At 34.7% G+C, this 21,266-nt stretch overlaps 2 protein-coding genes across 2 annotated transcripts in view; one reads left to right on the forward strand and one right to left on the reverse strand.

The window, feature by feature from the left end:
- LOC310900530 (uncharacterized protein) overlaps positions 1-21,266 on the reverse strand; it is a gene marked incomplete at its 5' end in the record, with an annotated part of 545,595 nt that overhangs the window by 428,237 nt on the left and 96,092 nt on the right. The window lies entirely within an intron of this gene.
- The window catches only part of LOC310899750 (uncharacterized protein), a 566,537-nt gene that overhangs the window by 160,490 nt on the left and 384,781 nt on the right, over positions 1-21,266 (forward strand). The window lies entirely within an intron of this gene.

Below are 21,266 nucleotides of genomic sequence, written 5' to 3' on the forward strand. Positions count from 1 at the left end.
ATGGTAAAAGCAAACAAAGGTTGTGGTGGTAATAAATCAAAGGTATTTCCATTTCCCACTTTTTTTTTTTTTTTTATTTCTTGTATTTCTTTCCGACTTCTAATTTTGTGATTGGAAAACTCAAAAAGTAAGTTAGAACTTGGTTATACTAATGAAATATATGATGCAAAGTGGTAGGTTAGTTACCTAATGTATGACTATAGAAAATACATTAGATGATAGATAAGAGTTGAATATATAAACACAGTACTTAACCATTAAGATAATGGAGTATTTCCTATTATTTTTCATAGTGTTCTGCCTTTGAAACTTGTATATGTATTAATGTGCATATATTGCTCAGTAACAGGAGCTTAAGTGTTTAAAATATCTAGAAAGAAATGAGATAATTTGGTGAATTACAGACCTCTTAAATTCATGCTACATCTCTGGTTCTCTGCCTCATCTGGAAACCCAAAAGAAAAAAAATAAATTATTTTATATCCATGAGTGGAAAAGTTCATTAAACTTCAGGCTTCCTGGGAAACAGTTTAGTATTGATTGTGGTTAAGACTGGAGGGCTAAGAACTGGAAGGCCTGGCTTCTGTATTAAATTCTCACACAAATTTGCTCTGTGACCCTGGGCAAGTGAATTACCTTAATACATTGAACAGCTCAAATCTAGTCACTTTTTTTTTTTAGTCAGTCACTTAAACTGAAATGAAGAGAATTTAATTTCTTGATCTCTTGAGTATATGTACGTCTGTCTAATGTAGATGAGAATCAACAGTGCTGGCTTGTCTCTTTGAAAGTTGATTTTACTTGCTAAGAGCCTAAATGTGACTACAGATATCAGTGTAAGGCCTAAGGCACAAGGGCGCCATCACTAGGTACTTGAGACTGAACACTCTGCATTCTTTAAAGTCTTGACTGTAATCAGTTTTCTAAATTAGGATGTTGATAAAGAGTTTGTGCCCTTTTCAGAAGTGACTGTAGTTGGTTTAACAAAATTCTCGTGAAGCCAGCTACAATCTCTCTAAAGTGTTGCAAACATTTTAGCTGTGGCAAAAGTTTTCTTGATCTGGTTTTGGATTGTGGGTTTGTTGTTGTTTTTTGTTTGGTTGGTTGGTTTGGTTTGTTTTTTGGTTGGTTGGTTTTCTTGACTCCTGAGCACTGTAAATACTGTCCCATTTGCCTACTGAAATAATTGTGTTGCTGGGGGATACCTTTACATCAGAGATGACATATTCATGCATATTATCAATATAGCTAGTGATAGTTTGAGCCCTGGTTTATAGCATAAGATTCTGCAGTATATAAATAATAGCTTTTGAGAAAGCTTGTTTTTGCTCTCCTTTGTAAACTCTTTTCATGATTTCATCCAATTTCTTGGTAGATGTTGTGTGCACATATATGAAATCTCTACAAATCAAACATGGTTTTCACTGCGTTTCTTCTTAAAATCCCTGAACAATAAGCATGTAAAAGCTACTGGTACTGCAACACAGAAAATGTGTTATATTGAAGCACTTTCCTTTATTTTCTGATATCAGAAAAATGAATGAGTATTGTATCTTACACTGTGATGGAAAGTCAAGTATTTGTCTCATGATGACAGCCAGCATCTTCGCTATTTATTATGCAGGAAATATAAGCAACATCATTTACATAAAAAGTTTTGTACTATATTATTCCATTTCATAATAAATGTATCAGCCATACTATTCCAGAAAAAAAAAATGAAATAGATAATCCATTAAACACACATTTAGGCATGCAGTTGTGATTACTGTATAGGGTTTGCATATTAACTCACAGTGACCAAAAAAGCTATTCATATGTAAGTATATCTAGAGAGATTTTGAAATGTATAGCAAGAAAATATCTTGTGTTGTTAAACAGCTAATAAATGAATCATAAAAACATCCATATAAATTTCTTTCATTCTTAGTTACAGTCCTCTGGAAATCAAGCAGATATTTACGAGACAAGGATTTTAGGACCTGGGGAGTGTTGCAAAGACAAAGCTATATACCTCTTTTTTGATATGAAGTACAGAACCCTGAAAACAAGTACCTTTGCTATTTGCTGGTCAATACCACAAAATTAAGAAGCATTTAAAACATTAAATATCCAGTGCTACTGAAGCTACTGCAAACTCTACCAATGATTGTAATGGAGCTGAAATTTCATCTCAAATGCCCAGCTTTCAAGTCTTTATATAGTCTCATGTTAGCTCAGTTTTCAAAGGAAGACTTTGATGGTGTTTCTTTCCTTACACGTCAGTCCACAAGATGAATGCAAGCAAAGATTTTCTATCCTCCCTACACTTGTAGCAAGCACTATTAAGCTATTAATAGAAAAGCTTCCCAGCATTCGTAATTCATGTAGCTTTGTGCATTGTTTTTGGAGATATCTTGATAGCTTGCAGATTATATACATAAGCACTATTTGACACTCAAGTCAGCTCCCAAGACGTAAGGTATCTGTAAACTTTGAAGAAATTCCAATGTTTATCCAAATTCTACTGCTCAGGAGTTTCTCGTAAATTTGCAGTAATGCAACTGAGATCCAGCATATCTGGAGATGGGTGGTGTTAAACTCAGCTTCTTCTTGCGTTCAGTCTTCAGTAAAGCCCAGTTTGGCTTTAAAGAGTTACACGGGATTGGAATTTTGGTTAGTTTTTATCTATTGCTACAGCTTCGATTAACCACTATTTTTAATGAGAAAGAATGCTGACTGAATGCTACTTCAGATTATATTTGATTCATTTGTTTTTTCTTTACATTTAAAGGAACATTTCATTTGTTTTAGAGATCTTATTGGTTCTCTTTATTTGATTCTCCAGGCTATACATTCAGTGCAAAATTGTATGTAATGTTCAGTAACATTCGTGAGGTGGCTGTTAAACTGCCTTAAGTGTACCCTTCTGTAAAGATCCTCATCATTTCACTGCATCTTTTTCTTTAAGAGTTCATTGCATAGCTGCTTTCACACTGAGGCATTGTGATTGACTACAGCTCAATCTTTCAGTTAATTTCCTATCATCTTTAGTTTAACTAGTACAATTCAGTTGTGTATCCATCATTTCATATTCAACTATCCCGTTTTAGTTCATTTCTTTTTATCTTGGATTCACAAGTCTTATCCTCTGCAGTCTCTATCCATCTGCCCTGGGTCCAAATCAATTTCAACAGCTCTGAATGGAAACGATGGCCTGAGGTTACAGGTTGCTTTCTTTCAACACTCCCTTTCTACATTTGTCTGTTGATTTCACATTAAACAACAGTCACAATATATAGTCTTAATGTAAGTCCCTATCACTTTGTGTTATTCTGTTGAAAATTTTAAACTGACCATTGTTTATGTTACCCATATCACTAAGATTTTCTCTTCATTTCACAGAATTGTTTTGCAGTAGTTCCAGTGCAATTCCCCTCTTGTAGGCTCATGTCCCATCACTTTAGATTTAATTAAATTTATGATTGAAGCAGGTATAATTTATTTAGCTATATCTTTAAGGTTAATTGTTCCATACTCATTTTCTATACTAGTACATTTTCTCAAGTTTCAAGCCAATTAATCTTTGATTATAATTTTTCTAGTTTAAGTCTTAGTGTCCAGTAGTATCATTTCATATGTTTTCAGAGGTGATTAACTGTTACTGTAGATTCAATTTCTATCTTTCACTGAAAAGACTTAAGATCAGTAACTGTTTATCTTTTCAGTTTATTTTTCATAGCTGTAGTTAGTTCTACAATTACTTCTAAGTTCTTTTGTCCTAGGCAGCTTTATAGGAAACATGATGAGCTTTATTCTTCAAAATGTTCATTGCAACATTGGAATTCATTTGCAGCTTAGGTTTGTTCTCTGCTTGTTCTCTGCTTGTTCTGTGGACCAGATCCACTCTTAGGTATGGGAATGTAATTCCATAGATTTATACAATAAAGAACAAAGTGTACATACAATCCACAGTACATTATAACCAGATATTTTTAAGATTCCTTTATTTTATTTTATTTTATTTTATGAAAAAACTCATTCAGGTTATTCTATCTAAATTCATGTCTTACAACATAAATGCCTATGGGGAGAGATTAATTCTTGCTTGAAGGGCAAGTACTTGAATATTAATTTTATGACTGTAAGGGGATTTTTGGGGTTCTGCTGAAATGAAGCTTTCAGTAATAATATTTTGTGAGATTTTATAATTTTTACAATTTTAAACTACATCATTTTAATTTAATGGTTTTGTACTACTGAGTTCAATAGCATAGCATCATTAGTTCAAATTAAGATAGTTCTCACTAATGAAGCATGAAATATCCGCCAGCCAGATTGCAGTTATTAACAGCTTAGCTTTCTATACTTTTTTTCCAAATATGTCAGCTTGCTATGTTTTACTCTTTTTGCATTAATTGTATTTATCAAAACACAGATAGGTCTGTAGATAAGACAAACTCATTCTGTATTGAAAGTAGAATCCAAAGGCAAAGTTACGTATTCTTTTGCATTACTCACATTTGCGAAAAGTCATGTTAAACACTGTAGAAAAATTTTGAACTTATGTGAATTGATTTTCCTATTATATTTCAGATTAATCAACTATAGTATAGCAATTCTGCTTAAGGCATGAAATTATACAGTTGTAGGTAAGAAAGAATGTGACTGAGTCAAAGGATTGTACAATGAAGTGAATATGCCAGTTTTAACTTACAAAGAGATTACCTTGTGCAAAATTTCACGTGCTGTAAGATGAATGCATGTGTCAGTATTTTAAGGAAAGGGTGTGTGTGCGAACTTTATTTAAAAATAGTGAACATGACATAAAGAACTTCTCTCAGCCATATTGACTGAAGAATGGAGCTAATGAGTATATGTGCTGAAACAAACTCATGGCCCATGCCCAAATGCAGCTCAGGTGCTCATTAACATGAGAGAAAGCAGGACAAAACCCAGAAAATTCTTTCAGTGCATAGAGTCTTATACAACGTAATTGCTTTTCTTATACATAAAGTTTAGTCGTTAGGTCGTTAGATTTTTTTTATTTTTTTTTTAATAAAAATTGCTGCAAAAAGTCAAAATAAACAGCACCAGGTATTAAAATAGGCTGATCACCTGCAAAAGTATGGCTGAGTAAAGTATTTATGTGCCTAGAGTGGGTAAAATTGTTGTGTTGCTGCTTCATTCTTTGGGTTGTATTTTTGCCACATTTCTCAGACAGCTGTGTAAGCAAAAACTTAGTAGGAAATAATTTTGTTACCAAAGACACCAAGTTAGTAAAGAAGGAATGTGTCTTAGCAGAAAAGTTATTCATGCCCTTCAAGGGCAACAATTTCTCATTAGCCTGATCTGTAATTTGATGAAAATTTGAACATATTGAATTAGTCATGTTTTTTCTAGCATTTTGGATTTTCTGCTTCTCATAAATTTTACACTGGGCCTGACCAAATTCCCACAATGAGAGTAACAGTCAATAATGGTACTCATTGCCTCAGTGGTACCCAAAAATCATAGACATGAGTCTGCATTTCTTCTTCTGTTCTTTGCTGTAAAGAAAAGGCTGTCCCTGCTCAAACTGTATCTGGCTGAAACTAATGAATATAGGCTTGTATGGGCTTCTTCTCCAGACCCCCAAATAAAACTGGAATTAGTAAAATATCTGCAGAATTTGGAATTTCAGACCTAACTGTATACATTAAGAAAACTCTCACAGAAGTGTTGTTTTAAGCATTTTCTCAAATGATGGCTCTATCCTTATGCTGTTTTTGCTATTACAAAACTTTCATGTGAAGTCTCACTTTCCTATCATTTATTTTTGATTATAATTTGATGAGGAAAATGTCAACAAAATTAAGTCAAATCAAGGTACTTTTCCCAGGAGGAGCAGATATATATCAAACACCTGTTATTTTTATTACTGTTTCCTATAGGAAGAAGGTGAATTTCTCTTCTAGAAAGTCTCACACACCATGTTTTCTTGACCAAATAACAACTCTGTGGTACATAGTAGCAATGATATTTAGGAGTGTGCAAAATTTGTTCAAAGATGGACTATAGGTAGCAGCACCCTGATAGCTGTTATGCTGATTAGGAGTAGGAGCAGAAATTTAGTAGAAGGAGAATGCATTAATTCCCACCCATTCTGCTGATCAGCCTGCCATCTTTTTATTCCCATAGGTGATATTTATAAAAGAAAATGTAGCAGTGTTAATGTTTCTAAAAGTACTTTAACTGTCAGCATATTTGAAGGCAGTTACTCCATCTGTTCCCATTAATTCAATTTGTTTTTAACTTCATATTGCTACAATACTTCTGTATGTATACTTTTAATGATTATAATACTATACAGGAACATGGTTTAGAGAATAGATGTTACATTTTATGTTATTAAGTGGCAAACGTAAAATTCTAGCAGTTTTGCAAGAGTACTGCTGTCATCTTTAACAATGCTTTAGACTAAAGCCACATAAAATATCCTCACTGAATGTCAAATGTTATATAAACAGTGTGAGTTTTGTTGATACAGTTAAAAAACAAGTTATATATTCACCACTGGGAGAGGTTGTACAGCTGCCAAATATTGCTCATCATATTTAACTCACAGACCTGACTTTCAGAAACAGTGAAATGTCACTATTTTGTTATCTGATACCAGAAATAGAGATGGCAAAGCATTTGTCCACTATTCTTTCTTCATAAGTACTGACAAGCAGCTTTTTACTCTTAAGTTCTGCGTATTCTTCCTACAGCTCCCCAACAGTGTTCTATTATTTAGTTCATTTTCTTAAACATCTGTATAGGAGAAGCATTGCCTTTCTTTACATAATTACCTGTGATGGTGGAAAAAAAGTCTTTTTCATCATTTTAAGAATGTTTTGTTGACCTGCACCCATAATCCTGGCTGGAGTTAAGGGGAAGTGGAACTTTGTTACCTACGCAACTCAACTGAATGTTCACTTTGTGCTGTTGCCCAAAGATATCTACCACAACCGAGAGGCAGTCATGTCAAATGCTCTACAAGTCTTATAGTAGTTACAATACTTTTCATAAGAACTTGGCAAAAAATCTTACAGTACTGAGGACATTACAGGCAATACTACTTTAGCTACAGGAGAGGGAGATACACTTTTCCCTAAAGAAACTATTTAATATCATAAAACATCTGCCCAAGGTCTTAATATTGAGAGAACTTGAGTGAAAATATGATGCAATAAAAGTGGAAAGTCAGTTGTAGGAAAGAAAGGAACAGGCTTCTAGTCTCCAGCAGAAAACACTGAGATGTGAAATTAGTTTGCATTTTTTGGTTCACTTTTGTAAATGAAATGCAGGATTCATTTAACAAGCTCTTTCTGAAACTTGAAGGTTTAGCAAAGAGTTACACTAATAAAAGAAAAAAAAAAAAAAGCCTCTCTCCTACCACCATGGTGTCCTATTATTAACCTTCTTTCCTCAGCTGTCACTTTACTGGATGAAAGTACATACAGAAGAAATGAAACCTACAGATGTATTGTGCACACAGTGATACTGTTGGATTATTTATAGAACTGATGATTCAATTAGGAGGACATTTTTCTTTCTCAGGTGTGAAATCCCATGCAAGTTGAAAGGGAGCCTTAAAAATAGTAATGGGTGTAATTAAATTTGGAATACGTCAGATAATCATGCCATTTTTCAATAATGAATTAATTAGTATACTAATACTTTTCATACGCACTGTCTAACTGCTTTTCTCTGAGGATCTCAGACTGATACAAACAGTACTTAATTAGGCCTCTAAACACCTATTTCACGTAATCATTGTCTTTCTCTGCTCATAGGAAAGTGAGGTACCAGGAGGTAAAGTGATATTCCTGCTAACACACTGAGTTAGAAGAAGACCAAAGCATGGATTTGATTTCTTGTTAGAACAGAATATATTTTCATTAGTAAAGTTCAGTTAAAGATAGGAAAACATAAGTATTAAGAATTCCGTCTCCATCGTAGAGTAGACTATGCATCTTCAGGAAAAATTAAAAAAAAAATGTCTTTCAGGCTTCAGGCAGGCGTTTTAAGCTGAACAGCCCTAAAACTAATAACCACAAAACCCAGCTTTATTCTCAGTGGAAGCCACTAAGCACTTTGCCTCATCTGTAAAACTTATTCATCTAATAATTTCTGAAGACCATTTTATTCTCTGCACATGAAAAGATCATACCTTTTTCTTAATAAGAGGAAGAGGCCGTTATTTATGTGATCTGTTTCTTTTTCCTGTTTGTGGTGGTTTTACCCAGCTGGGCAGCTGAACTCCAGCACAACTGCTCTCACTCCCCCTCCTCAAAGGAAAAGGGGGAGAAAATACAATGGAAAGTGCTCAAGGTTTGAGATAAGGATCGGGAGATCACTTGCCAGTTATTGTCCTGGGCAAAACAGACACAACAATAGGAGATTTATTGCCTATCACTAGCAGACTAGAACTAAAAGCAAAATAAAACCACCTTCTTCCCCAGCTACCCTCTTCTACCTCCTCCCACTGAGAGGCACAGGAGGAATGGGGTCTTCGGTCAGTCCCTAAAGCTTCATCTCCACTGCTCCTTCAGGGTCACTCTCTCCCCCTGCTCCCCGTGGGGTCCCTCCCACGGGATGCCGTCCTTCCCGAACTGAGCCTGCGGGGGCTGCCCACAGGCTGCAGCTCTTCAAGAACTTCTCCCACATGGCTCCATACCATGTGGTCCATCCATCAGGAGCAAACTGCTCCAGCACGGGTCCTCCATGGGCAGCAGCTCCCCCCAGACCCCCTGCTCCTGCGTGGGCTCCTCTCCACGGGCTGCAGCTCCGGCCCGGGGCCTGCTCCTGCGGGGGCTCTCCATGGGCCGCAGCCTCCTCCAGGCCACATCCACCTGCTCCACCGGGGGCTCCTCCACGGGCTGCAGCGTGGAGATCTGCTCCGTGTGGGACCCGTGGGCTGCAGGGGGACAGCCTGCTCCACCAGGGGCCTCTCCACAGGCCGCAGGGGAACTGCTGCTGCCTGCCTGGAGCATCTCCTGCCCTCCTGCTGCACTGACTTTGCTGTCTGCTGGGCTGCTTCTCTTTACATTTTCTCACTCCTCTCTCCCAGCTGCTGTCCCACATCAGTTCCCCCCACACCCCTTTTCTTCAATGTGCTCTCCCAGAGACCCACCCAGCATCGCTCCCTGGCTCGGCTCTGGCCAGCAGTAGGTCCCTTTTGGAGCTGGCTGGAGCTGGCTCTGGCCTGATATGGGGCAGCTGCTGGGCTCTGCGTAGAGGCCATCCTTGCAGCCTCCCTGCTATCAAACCCTTGCCACGTAAAACAACGTTGGCTTGGCGTGTATCTGAATACCGATGGCTTTGGCTTTGAAAATATAGCTAGCTAATTTGAATATGATGAAAAAAGAAGCCAAAATTCAACTGATGATCAAGTATTTGAGGGGCAAATATCCTTTAGTCATAAACCAGGTATTTTTATATCAGTTGTAGGAAGCATATTGTATTTGCTTATTATTGATAACAACATACAATCAGTCAAGTTTCCATTACAGTTTCTCACAAGCCCAGTAAATTTTGCCACTCATGCATTAATAAGGTAATCATCCAGTAGAAGAATAAAGCCTTAAATCTGGGTCCACATATCAGTGTTTTGCAGGATGACTAATTAAGACACCTTATTTCCTAATTAACAAGGAGATTCTGCTTGGCTAGTGTCCTTGTCTGACACATTATTACAACTTGATTTTTGCTAGTTCTTCACCAAGATCAGCAGTCCTTAAAGGAATTTCATTCTTATGCTTCAGAATTCGATTCTATTATTCTTTTTATTTCACTTGTTTGTGACCTCTGGGACTGCTATGGTAAATATAAGCATAATTGTAAAATGAAATAATCCTCATCTGTACAGAAGAATTTCTATTTTTTTCATATTTTTTATATATTTAATATATTTTAATATTTATTAATATTATTTTTAATGTATTTTTAAGGAAAGCTGGATGCCTCGCAGTATTTTCAACATCTCCAATATTTAAGTACTGCGGTATCTCAAAAAAATAAAGGTTATCTTCTTTTGCTTCTGTCATTTCTCTTGCCATTTAAAAATGGCATTGAAAATGGCAATTAAAACCACAAATAGGACATAAATAGAAGAAATTGAAATACTACAGTCTAGACAGTCTTACTATTTTTCTAGCTAATGCCAATTTAGTGTTACATAAATCCAAATGACAAGGAATGACATTTTAAGGGCATGTTTTATGCAGTTGGCAATTTTACTCATCATAGTTTAGCTATTTATTTTTTCCACCTAAAATAAATCCAAACATGGCTTCAGTTATTTTAAGATTTTTAGTTTATCATGAATAATTTTCAGTTTAAATTGCCTGGATAATTGAAATAGTCCTTAATATTATTAACCCATTGAACCTTTTCAACAGCTTATTTATACAAATTTAACTGTAGGAGGTAACAATGTTGATAAAAATGCAAGGTGAATTTACCCTGAATTTCTTAAAATCATTTGTTAATGTTTCAGTCCAGTACATAGATACTGGGTCTAATATTTTTACAGTGGCTATTAATTTTGAAAAAAAAAAAAAAGGAGGAGAAGGAAAAAAAATATATTGGTGGGACAGAAGGTTAATTTATACAAATTGCAAACTGAACTAAAGGTAGGAAATAACTGTAACAATGATCAGGGGAATTGAAAGCCTGGCTTATAAAAGTAGCATAAAGGAGTATGATTTAAAGAATGATACATCCGATTGCTCTGTTTAAATATGTGAGTAAACTGTGAGGCACACAAAAAAATTGGTGCTTTAAACAGACGGACAATGTTGAAGGAAGGGCACATGGATAAAATTGACCATAAGGAAATGTAGGCTGAAAATTAGGTGATTAATGATCAGAAGAACAAATTTCTTGGAAAAGTCTTTGATTCAGATTGCCAAGATCAAAACCACAAAAAGTTGTAGTCTACAAAACTCTGAAAACAATGACAAGACATCATTGTCCATGATCACAGTACGCCATGTCTGTTAAATCTTTTGACATATCCAGATCTCATTTTCTTAGTGATTAATGTGAAATGCTCTGTTTGCATTTCATTAGATAATGCTTAGGGCACGGGAATCTTTACAATTCTTATTTTACCTATAAAACAACTACAATGAAAGTGAAAGCATTGAAATATCCTTAGAAAACAGCCAAGGATTTGGACTTCCAGACTGAAGTAATTATATATTTTGGTTAACATAAGATTTAAAAAAAAAAAAGAAATCTCAGAGGTGTATGTGTATGGAAGTGAAACTCCTTAGTTTTCTTACTAAGGAAGTGTTCATAGGAAATTCAAATACTGAACAGCATCAGCAAACCCTCTGTGAATAGGGGATATAAAATGCAATACATTTTAATTATAGTGTCTAGTAATTTACAGCAGTGAAATTTAAAGCCAAATGGATGAGGTTCCCATGTCTTTTTGTTTGTTTGTTTTGTTTTGTTTGTTTTTTAGAAAGAAAAAAAAAAAGAAGAAAAAAAGAAAAAAATCAGAGTAAACATAAGCAATAGAATTATGCCTTTAAAGGTTCAGAAGCATTTGATGGCCCTGTAAATGCAGTAGATTTAGATGTGGATTTAGAAGCAACTTCACCTACCACTCTTCCTTATCGAAATGCAAAGCACCACACTGCCTGTTTGCTTTAAATTCAGACACAGGATACAAACTGGATAGATTCAGATGAACCACCTGCTGGGTCATCAGAGAATTTAACACAGAAAAGGGTTTGACAACTACTTGTTCCAGAGACAGCAAATTAAAAGGTGAGGTAATAGAAAAGGTAAAACTTAGGCAACAGCTCATGCTCCATATACTGTATCTCTTTCAAACAAGATGTGATACACAGAAATATAAGTTCTGAAGGAGGTATTTTTAAGTAGGAAGAGTGACAAACAGAAAGCCTTGGTAATGAATCTTCTAATAAATGTCATTAAAATCAAACTGAGACCCTGCTAAAGGACACCAGGAATAACAAAAAAGCAATTAAATTAGGCTGTGTTCTCATTAAGGTCCCATAATTACACATTCAAGATGAAATGTATTTATGTGTGAGGGTCAAGCCATTTTATTTCAAACATTTTGTTATCCAGATTTCTGTCACTGAAACTATTTTAAGGAAAGTCAGTCTTAAATGTTAACAAAAGACAAGCACAAATCCACCTGGAAGTGAACAAAAAAGGCCAAAATTCTTAGCACAGCTCCTTTCAACAGGCTTGCTGCCAAAGTTATTTTTTTTACCCTACAGTGGTGAATTTCATTTGCGTCCATTAAATTTGCAACAAAGAAGACTGGAAGGAAAAATACAGGCAAGAGGAAAAAGAGGTTCAGAATTTATCTTGATGCTAATTTCAATGATCATGAAAGTAATGCTCCCACTATCATACTTCATTTGAAATCATGAAAAAGAAAGCCATTGAACCTCTTGAATAGATTTCCCTGAATGGAAAATTACTCTGTTCAAGGAGGTTTGGTGAAAATGGTTAGAAATTACTGAAGGTACGTTTCAAACTTTGTTTGAAGCTCGGGAATGGATCATCTTCAGAAAAGTCACTTATCTTTTATTTTGTCTTATGATTTTTTATCATTGTTTGTTTGAAATGAGGACACAGAGAAGAGGTACTCTAGTAGTATAAAGGTGTGCTCCTGAACTTTTTGTTTAATGGTTCAGTTCTAAATAAATAAGACACTAAAATATGCAGCTTGTATTTCATTTATCACATTACAGAAGATCTGTGTTTACCTCCACAATCTTACTATCCTATCAGTACAACAATGAGATGGCAGAAGAAGGAATTTTAAAATAGCAATTTCTGTTATCAAAGTATTTCCAGTAGAATATTACTGGTTTCATGAGCTTGATTCCTTTTCAGTGACATGAGTGAAATTAACTCCTAGTACTAGAGTACACCATACAGACAATTAATAAAGGACAGGAATGTCTAATCACCACAGGAGCGGCATTTTTCACAGAACAGCTCTTCCATCTCTGACCTCTCCAGTCCTGATTTTAAGAGGAACTTTTGCAAAATACTCCCAGAAGATGAACCTGGGAAATAAAGCTTATAATTCTGGATACTAAAAATTTTGAATTCAATAGAATTACGTCAGTTTTTATATTCCATTGCAATTCTTTTTCTGATCCATCTCTGTTACATGAGCTCTGAAAGCTATTTTCTCTCTGTTCCAGATGAGTTAATGATGTATCGCATATCTCCCTGTTAACATGGTCCTCTTTTCTAGTGTTGCTATCCACTCCTTGCTTTCATTATAAAATGTAACCAAATTAGTAAAGAACAATAGCGGCCTATTCTCTATGAAGTCTGTATTTTTCTCATTCTTGGCAGACCTGAGGTAAAGACTGACCTTGGAAGCTTTTTTGACCCAATTGTATGGATGAGTCTAATAAGAAATAAAATTTCTCCTGGAAGATCTCACCTCTTATATCCTTACACCACTGTGGTTGCAAGAGTATGACTGTAACAGTTCAAAACTAACGTAACTCAAAAAAACTTAGATTTGTTTTATGCCTTATTACTATTGTAAGTAATATCTGGATTATAGCAATGCAAAGAGAATATTGAAATCAACTGTTAATGTAAGATTTTCAATTTTTATTTTTATTCATTACATGTGCTCATACCTTGTGCCATTATGCAATATTGAGTCTTTGGATTAGTATTCCTCTCATTGATGCCACTGAGTCATTCATTTTACTTCCAAAGTGTTCTTTCTGATTCATAGAAGAGTATAAACAGAAAAAAAGGCCAATGCAAAATATTATTTAATATCAGAATCATTTTGATAATTTAATAGAATTATAGGTCCTGATGCCATCTCAAATTTTATCTAGTCCATATCTACTTGCTCTGCCCCATGGCAGCCTGAGCTCTATCCATGTCACCCTGACAGAGGTTTATCTAACCTGTTCTTAAAATCCTTCATTTTGGAGATTGCAGTCCTTTTGTATATCTAACCTTTTGCTTTGCTCATTTTGCACCTAGAAAAAAATAATGTGTATCTAGACGTTTCTTTCTAGTTGTATTTTTTAAATAAATATTTTATTTGTATTTTTCTAAAATAAAGTACAATCTCTTTCTAAAAGATATCCTCAGGTTTACCAAGAAGTCCATAAAAAGTTTGGTGTGACTATGTCAATACAATGTTATGTAAAAACAAGTCACCAATGGATATATTTTCAGCTGTTGCAAACCATTTCAGATTTATTTTTGAATACTTATTTTTAGCCCAAATCACTTTTTATGGTTTTACTTAAACATAGTCCCACCAAATGTCATACAGCCCAACTGGAAGGAAAGTGAATTGCAATTGAAAAATGGGGAGTAAGTAAATGGGGATCAAATTTCCTGGTTTCAAAGGCAATACCAATATTTCATATAAATACATGAACCTAAGATCTTTATTATTATTATTATTATTATTATTATTATTATTTGACCTATTAATGAAGTGCATTAGGATTTATCTAGATACGTATATTCCTGAGAAAGACTTGGTCAGTCACATTTTTACTGTGCATCCATCTTCTTATATACAGCATCAATCTGGAATTCTGCCTCTTTTATGATTAGGTACCTGCATAACTTTTGTTACAGAGCACTCTAAGTAACCGGGCTATACAATTTTCTCCAGCAGAGTCTGATAATACTTGTTTATTTTGTTAGCTGCCCATTCCTATATTAGATTTTTTTACTATTATTTATTTTTATTTTTATTTTATTCTTAAGACAACTTGATTATTTCTTAATATAGTATAAATAGAATTCTCCTATAATATGTCAGGCTATGCAGAAAGAGAGGCAGAAAGAGACGGTATGACTGAAAAATAGGAAGTAATAAAATAATGAAAATGAGAATAAAAGTATAAATAAGGATAATAAAAAGAGGATTAGTCTCTTCTATCATTGTGGCACCACTGATATTTGCATGAAGCCATCTACAGTTTCCACACAAATCATTCCATCTTTCACAGATTAAAATAATATTTTAGATTAAATGGCTTTGGCTTATTACAATATCACACAATGTGGAAATACTTAGACTAGAAAAAAAAAACAGACAGATGGCTCAGTAAATTAATCTATAAGCAGCAACAGAGCATAAGGTTAGTTGCTGACACTGACTGAATGTTGTGGAAGAGGGTAGCGATATGACAGTATTAATTAGTAGCAAACATATGAAGGTGAAAAAGGATAGTGTAAAAGAGGATGAGATGGGTGAGGAACCCATCATTTAAAGCGAGGCTGGAATTTCACATTTGAGATTTATAATTGTACTTAAACTTCCACATAGTTTTGTAACATTTAGATTGAAAGCTCTGGTTAGACACATAATGAAAATAGGAACACATCTCCAGCATTAGTGACTCCAATTCTTGACTCCAATTTCAAATTCAGATTAATTTTGAGACTGCTCTTATTTTTTTTTTATTTTTTTTTTTGCCAGCTGTAAACATAATGCAGTAAAATATGTATTATTTAGAAAATAGGTCATATGATGTTACAAGGAACTTTATTGTTCTGAAGAAGGTATTCCCACATTCTTCCACATTTCTGGGCAAATTCTTCTCTCTCAGTGTTTACAATAGAAGTAGACTTCTGGGAAATATACTAGTATGAACGTGGAATTGGGGGTGATCCAAAAACTACACCTTTCCATTTGTGGTAACTGTAGCTCATGTTCCAAGCTTTATAGTGATGCATCTTTGTTTTCTGGCACCTGAAGTCAAAATCATCCTTGCTATTTAAGCTCTGTCATTACTACAGCTATAAAAATGATGGTAGATATTTTTTGTGTATTTTAAATAAGCTAAACCAAATGGACCGACTTTTCTGGACCTGTATAAAATCATGCTAGCTGAAGACCAGGCTAAGAATATTTTTAATTTATTTCAGTCTTGTGTATGTGAGCTTGCTGAACGTGATTTTGAAAAATACTGAGCAGGTCTGTGGTACTAAGTATCACTTTCAATTGAAATTCTGTATTTTAAGCTCTTCTGATGGAGGAACAAGTGTCAAAAAAAACCCTACAATAACAGAATATGAGGCAGTATTTCTCTATATGATTTTAAAAAATCTTTTAAAATTCTGCCAGCCTTTTATTCCATGTTAATACATTTATAGATATCAGAAATACATGTTACAACAGTATGCACATGGCACGTTTCTATGAAGGAATGGAACTAATGTACATGTGGATGTGTCATCTATTTATTTTCTTATTCCTAAACAATGTATTTTTTCCAAATGTATTTTGATAATGCTGGTATGTAAACCTCCATCTTTTCCTGTTCGGAATTTATTAACTGTGAAAGAAGTAAACAGGCTTGATACAGCTACACTGATGACAAATACTTAAACTGTTAACTTGCTGCTAAATTGGAAGTCTCTGCTATTTTTAAGGAATCCTATATGTTATTTTCTTACTGAGATTTGTATCTTGGATTTAGAGTTTCCTGTTATGTTGATGAGATACCTAAGAAGAGTTGCACACAGAAAGTGATCCTTGATAAAAAATGTTCTTTCATATAAACAATGGTCTTTTTTCATTTGTTTGTTTGTTTGTTTTGTTTTTGTTTTTGTTTTAAAATTTGAGTATTACCCTGACAACTTTAGGTTCACTTTTACTGGGTATGATAATCATTGCAGTCATTTCATTAGTGATTTCAGCTTGCTTTTCCTAGTTTTGCTCTTAGTTTAAAAATATCCACACAACCCCAACAACAGTTATGGCACGGATGTGGAGGTAGTCTCATGTAACATCCTTGTGCACTTAATTGAAATATTTGCAATAATATTGGTCTCTGTGAACTTTAAAATGAAGAGCACTTTATTGCAGCTCCTTTAAATAGTCCGCCTGGCAGACTGGAATGATTTTTAAATTAATGTTCATATTCTGAATGTGATTGTGTAAAAAACAGAGGGTGCTTAGAAGAACAGTAGGAATGATTATTTTATGACTCTTTGTAATGGATTCTTCATTGAATTAAGTAAGTTAAACTTTGGAGAAATATTTTTTCAGCAGTTACTCTGAGTGCATGATGCAGGCTCCTAAAACTTTGCTCGCTTATAATAAAGCATTTCAAAAGATCTAGTGCTTAAGTCACCATTTAAATGCTGCCTTGAGTCTTTCTATCTCAGCAGAGAGCAACTTTGAGACTTGAGTCCACAGCTCATGAATAAAGCATACCATGTATGTGAAGGTTTGTAGGGCTGCAAGTCAACTGGGAAGCTCAATCTTTCTTTGATAAAAACATTTTGCTTTTGCAAAAGTGCTGGAACAAGAGCCCTGCAGTTGGAGCCTTCATTTTATTCTTTTCATTTTATTCAAAAGGCAGTGTGAGTTTTCCTCATACTGTGCTGCCACTCTGCCCCTGTCCTAACCTCAACAAAATGAACTCCTGGGAGATGGGGTTAGAAGGACAGAAGTACAAATTTTATTCTACAGAGATATTCTGTTGCCTTCACCAAATGAGTTATCTCTTAGTGTTGTTTGGGAAAGACAGACTTTCTGTTTGGGAAATTGTTGGGACTGGAGTGAAGGTAAGAAAAATCCTTAATTTTATGTATGTTCATACTCTCATTAAGGTGTAAAACAAGCAAACAACCCCAACACTTTATACTCCCTAACAGCTTCTCTAATTCTCCAGTATAGTGAAGTTTCAGGAATAGTATTATTAAAGAATAATTCCAGAACAGCAAGTCACAAAGAAGGCATGACAGTGTTGCACAAGGAGGTCTTGTCTATAGGTCAGATAGGGCAGCCTATATAGAAATATGGAGATATCTGAGATATATGAAGCACAGATAAAATTAGAAAGTTTCATGACTGCAAAATAATATGGGAGTAATTTGGATTGGACCTGTAATCAGTAAACATTTTTCTGTTATTTTGCTAGAGTTTGTGGTATATGGACTTGTATGACAGCTTTGGGCATCTCTCTGTTAAGGTTTTGAACTCTTGACCATTTGCATATTATCAGTCAAAATTTTTCCTCATACTTTCAAGGTTGCATTTCTCACATTACATACATGTTAGTTTTCTGACAAATTAATACCAGGCAAGGTTACCTGCTAAAACTGAGACTGGAGCAGTAAATCAGAATGTAATATCAAAGTATAGCCATGGTAGTTCATAGTAGAGTCTGATTCTGCAGTAACAGTAGTTCAAGTAATGAACAGTCACATGTAGGGATACATTATAATAAAGTGATGATAAAACTCTTATATAAATCAATATGCCCTAGTCAGTTTCAAACCTTTTGAACTGAAAATAACTTTTTTGTCATTCAGTTATTTTTTTGAACTCATATATTCTCCCTTTCAAGCAGGGAAATCTTCCTGGCTCAACGTAATAAAACATCTCAAATTTTTATCCAAATAACCAATTATCTTGCTTTATATCTGTTTTAAAAGGTAAACATTCCCTCATCTGTTTTCTAATGACATTTGACACCACTTTTCTTCATTAATAGCCTAGTTATTATTTCCAATGAGTAGACTAAAAAAAAAAAAAAAGTCAAATACCTTGCCGAATAATAACATCTTTGACATCAGATGAAGAATTCTGCCAGCAAATTTGGTTTGCTGAATGGGAGAAATTATCCCTTGAGTTATCTTGATAGACAGCTATCTTAAGTGCTCCTCTCTGAAGGTTTCACTCTTTTCAGAGATATCTATCTAAATTAAATGAAACTGTAAATAATGTTTTCTTACTTATACTTACCAAGTCAACAAGAGTGAAATTTGTCAGAAAGCTTAAGAACGCAGTTGTCTTCTGCTTTAATCATACTGCATCTCACTGTCTTTTATTCCAGGTGGCTTATGTGTTGAGTGTATATACTCACACATTTTTGATTAACCCATTTCTGCTTCCATACATTCAATTTCTTTCAAGTTAAAAAGATTTTTCTCTTCAAAAAATAGAAGGAAGAAAGTAATGTCTCAGCCTCATCTGAGATTTACAGAGACCAAGACTGGCCATAGGAAAGCAAATGCTTGGATCTTTTTCTGTTTGTCAGCTCTTTTATTTATAAATGATAGTGTCACAAAAAAAAAAAAAAAAAAAAAGGAAAGAAAAGAAAAAGTATGTTTAATTCTGTTTATACGATAGAGATTTTAATGCAAATATAATGCTTGAAAAGACTAAAGCATTTGACACTATCTCACCAGTGATTTGAAATTTTCAATTTGCTTATTCATTTTTTTTCTCAGCTGGCACTTCAGTTTAATTCTGTGCCCTTAAATCCAACTTTAAAGCCTCAGAAGAATTTGGCATGGTCCATGGATCAGACAGACATGAGAGGAATCAATTTGCAGGAGAAGCTAAGGATCGAGTATTTAGGAGATGAGAAGGGAAGGAGATGATGGACTGTGGGACGTGTTCCACCAAAAAATGTTTGATGCTGAAACTCAGGTCCTAGAATGGAGTGTTTGTAAAAAGTCATTTATAAAAGAAGGGATTGAAGGCATAACAGTGGTTGGATGCTGATATTAAGCATACAGAATGAATGATACACCATGGTTCTGAAAAAATAATATATGCCTCCATGTGCTGGGATACTTTTCATTAACTAATGATTGTTAAATCTTTTAAAAGAGAGCCTGGTTTCAGTAATTACATATGTGAAAGCTTATGCATATCTTTACACATTTACAGTTTTATTGTTTAGAAAAAATACCGAATTTAATATTTTGCAGTACACATTTAACCTAAAAGGGTATTAGATAAAAACATCACCATGAGAGGGTAAGTGTCCCCTGGGATGGTTTACACACTAGCGAATGTACAATGCATTGCTTGCTTCTATCCACAGAAGTATTTTTAGAAAACAAAGAGTTATTATGTTGAAACAAAATCAGACCATTATGTTTTGTGGTTGTTTTTTTTTTTTTTTCATAGCTGTTAAATTTCAGGTAGCATAAAGGAGATGAAAATAAACAAACATCCCAGTGTTTCAAAAAGACGTCAGGAAAAAATTGTGGCACTTTCTAGCCTGAGTCACGGCTGAATCTGCAGCTCTAGGAGAGGGTATGGAAAGCTATGTCTGGGTATGTGAATGCCAAAAGCAATAGCTGCTTGTATATTCCTGAAGAAGAGCTGTGCTGTCTTTCAGTTCAAAGTGTTTGTAGACATTTCACAGCTGTCAGTCCTATTCAAGTATTGCTGCCAGACCATGAGAAAGAGTAAGGAACTGCTTATGGCTAAACCACACAGACCCTATTTTTTACGAGCTTACATAGCTGGTCATCTACCTGACATACTGAATTATCTGACAGGGGTTAGTATTGTACATAACACGTGGCAACCTGCATATGAGAATGAGTGTAATAGTCTTTTAACATTAATAATAGCCCATATTTGGAACCCTGTGTCAAGTTGTATCCTATTATTTCATTAATGTTTTCCAAATGCATTTTTAAAGCTTTTCTACATAAATCTTATTGAGAACTAACACATTTTTTTTTGTTTCCCTGCCCCCCTAAATCACACCCTTGGGCTGGAAAGAATTAGGCATTGTTTACATTATTGCTGAAAATCTTTTATAAATTCATTCCTTTAAATGGTTGTAGTTAGCAATGTTTACCTCATAAAACAAATGCTTTGTATCCTCTGAAGACTAATTTACACATAAATACACACATTCCCCAAGCCTAATGTGCATAGTTCTCTGTGCACTAAGACAGTATGCAGTATAAATAAGCATGTCTCAGTAAAACCGCATTTTCTAGTTCTAAAAATTGTTTATAACCTTGACTTTCAAAACTCTATAAGACTTTACAGAGATAATCCCTACAGATAAAAACTATTACCTTTGCTTTTTTTTTTCCTTTTATCTTGCTTCAAAATAAGTTTTAAAAAAGGCCTTCAGGTTTTTGTATAAATGGAAGAAGACACAGACGCTCACGCGCGCATGCGTGCACATACGCACTTTGATTTTTCATGGACTCTCCTCAAGAATCTGATTTGCTAAAGCCCTTAAGGTTTATCTCAAAAGTGCACTGAACACATTCCAAGGATCAAAAGACCTGGGTTCTGACTGTTGTTTTTTTCCATTTCCACTATTTCAAACAAGAGCAAGTATTCTCCTGTAATAGACCCAGCGCCAGTCCTGGTTCTTACCAGCTATTTCAAGGGCAGCTGGTCATCTGTAGGCTAACTGTTCTTTATCAGTGATTTGTGCTAAGCTGAGCAATTAAACATCCTCCTCCTTTTTTCTAGAAAA

The sequence above is a fragment of the Anser anser genome, assembly GCF_964211835.1.
Source record: "Anser anser genome assembly, chromosome: 5".
Classification (NCBI taxonomy): domain Eukaryota; kingdom Metazoa; phylum Chordata; class Aves; order Anseriformes; family Anatidae; genus Anser; species Anser anser.